The sequence below is a fragment of the Neoarius graeffei genome, chromosome 19, assembly GCF_027579695.1.
Source record: "Neoarius graeffei isolate fNeoGra1 chromosome 19, fNeoGra1.pri, whole genome shotgun sequence".
NCBI classification, from domain to species: domain Eukaryota; kingdom Metazoa; phylum Chordata; class Actinopteri; order Siluriformes; family Ariidae; genus Neoarius; species Neoarius graeffei.
In genome coordinates, this window is record NC_083587.1 from 68,180,364 (window position 1) to 68,183,384 (window position 3,021).

Here is a 3,021-nt window from a genome sequence, read left to right on the forward strand (position 1 = left end):
GCTGGGGATGTAGAAATACGCGCTCCTTACCTCTGCTGTTACACTACCTGTGACAGTAGCTTCTGCTGAAAGAAGCTTTTCAAAATTAAAACTGCTGAAGACATACTTAAGGTCAACAATGAGTCAAGAACGTCTGAATGGGCTTGCTCTGATGAGCATCAACCAAGAGATCTCAAGAGAAATATCATTTGATGATATTATCAAGGAATTTGCCATTAGGAAGACCAGACGAGTCCCATTATAATGTTACTTCAATAACAAAGCACCCATAATAGCACTTTTGTTTGAAAATACAGCCCATTGATGTCGTAACAGGGTGCTTAAGTTTGCACAATTTAGAATTGTAGAATTTTTTATTCATTTAATTTGTCAATTCTTCAGAGATGACTTAACTTTTAATAGCAAAAAAGAAACTAAAAATAATTTCTTGTTTATTGTCCATGCACTACATTTTGAACAGGGTGCGGAAGAGTTTTTGCCCATTATATGGAGATATGTATTGAATTTGTGTGGTCATTTTACTTTGTGACACTTTATGTGAATAATGATAACAATAATAACAATAATGAAAAAGATAAAAATGACTTCTTGTTTATTGTCCATGCACCGTACATTGTTTAATAGTAATAGAATAGAGTGATTAGATTAAAGTGTTATTTAGATGTTATTAGAGGGTTTTTCCTGGGGGGGGGGGGGGGGGGGCCGCCAAAACTCAGTCTCGCCTAGGGCAGCCAAAGACATAGAGCCGGCCCTGATAATGCTGACTCGTTTTCAGAATAGTGGAAGTCATAATTTTTCTCCCCCCGTTTCTGCGCCCCTGGATGGACGCAGCGCCCTTAGCATTTGCATATTGCCTATGCCACGGGCCGGCTCTGCTCACAGGATTACAAGTTTCAAGTTTATTTGTATCGCGCTTTTAACAATAAACATTGTCGCAAAGCAGCTTTACAGAATTTGAATGACTTATGAGCTAATTTTATCCCTAATCTATCCCCAATGAGCAAGCCTGTAGGTTATTATTATTATTATTATTATTATTATTATTATTATTATTACTGGTCTCTTTTTCAGCAGTGGATCTCTGCAATATGTCACCAAATCAACAGCCTGTATATAAAAAGAAAGAAAGGAAAAGTCATTCATTATTAAATGAATTTTTGAATCTCTTACCTTAACTCCCTTTAGTCGTGAATAAATGCGCAGAAGAACTTGTAGGACTGAAGTTCTGCTGGAGTTGTGCGTCTCGAACCCAACACCCTCTGGGTGAAGTCTCTCTGCTCCTCAGTCAGAATGAAGAAATTTGGATCGCGGCCGACAGGCTGCGCTTTATTTCCTGATCAGGAAACCGAAACTGTGAGCCTCAGGCGGAGGGAAAGCGAAACTTAGTGAGAGCAGTTTCCCTCTTGCTCATGTTTATCGCGTTGCTATGATCCTGATCACCAGGTAGTCACATGATCACGTGACCCGGGTTAGTGTTTATACACTCAGTGCTTTTTTTTTTTTGTGGCTCATTTGATTTTATTGGACACTGGAAGTCCTGCCACAGAACACTGGGTTCAGTTCAGCTGTGAGTTTCTTCACTCACTCAGTGTCACTCATGAACAGTCTGAGCTGAGCACAGAAATAATGCACTTCTGAAAGCTTCAGGTCGTCTTACAGCACTTCTTTCCTTTAGAATCTGTTTATTTGTGCTCTATCTAGTACTCTCACTGTTTATTTGTTATTGTTATAATTGTGTATTATAGTGTGGGTTTTAATTATTCTTTTTTATTTTAGAATGTATGTTTCGTATTTTTGTAACACCCCCCCTTTTTTTTAAATAATGTCTTTGAAGCTGACTCGTGGAAAACGCTCAAGAATTCCAGTGTACCTGTACTGCACTGTATTTGTGCAAATGGCAATAAAATCTAAACTAAACTAAACTAAACTAAACTAAACTAAACTAAACTAAACTAAACTAAACTAAACTAAACTAATCTTGTTTTGTTTTTTCAAAAATGTGCAACTTTCAACGAGATTACAGTCCGACAAAATGAGACAAACAAAAATAATTAAATAATTAATATGAGAGCAGACACCCTTTACAGCTCCAGGAGCACGCAGGCAAGTTGGAGCCTATCCCAGCTGACTACGGGTGAAAGGCGGGGTTCACCCTGGACAAGTCGCCAGGTCATCACAGGGCTGACACATAGACACAGACAACCATTCACACTCACATTCACACCTACGCTCAATTTAGAGTCACCAGTTAACCTAACCTGCATGTCTTTGGACTGTGGGGGAAACCGGAGCACCCGGAGGAAACCCACGCGGACACGGGGAGAACATGCAAACTCCGCACAGAAAGGCCCTTGCCGGCCACGGGGCTCGAACCCGGACCTTCTTGCTGTGAGGCAACAGTGATAACCACTACACCACCATGCTGCCTATATTTTATATATCACTGTTATTAGATAGATAGATAGATAGATAGATAGATAGATAGATAGATAGATAGATAGATAGATAGATAGATAGATAGATAGATAGATAGAACTTTATTGATCCCTTTGGGAGGGTTCCCTCAGGGAAATTAAAATTCCAGCAGCATCATTACAGAACAGAAAATAGAAAATAGAGAAAACTTCTAGATAAATTAAGTATTAACATCTCATCTCATCTCATTATCTCTAGCCGCTTTATCCTTCTACAGGGTCGCAGGCAAGCTGGAGCCTATCCCAGCTGACTACGGGCGAAAGGCGGGGTACACCCTGGACAAGTCGCCAGGTCATCACAGGGCTGACACATAGACACAGACAACCATTCACACTCACATTCACACCTACGGTCAATTTAGAGTCACCAGTTAACCTAACCTGCATGTCTTTGGACTGTGGGGGAAACCGGAGCACCCGGAGGAAACCCACGCGGACACGGAGAGAACATGCAAACTCCACACAGAAAGGCCCTCGCCGGCCCTGGGGCTCGAACCCAGGACCTTCTTGCTGTGAGGCGACAGCGCTAACCACTACACCACCATGC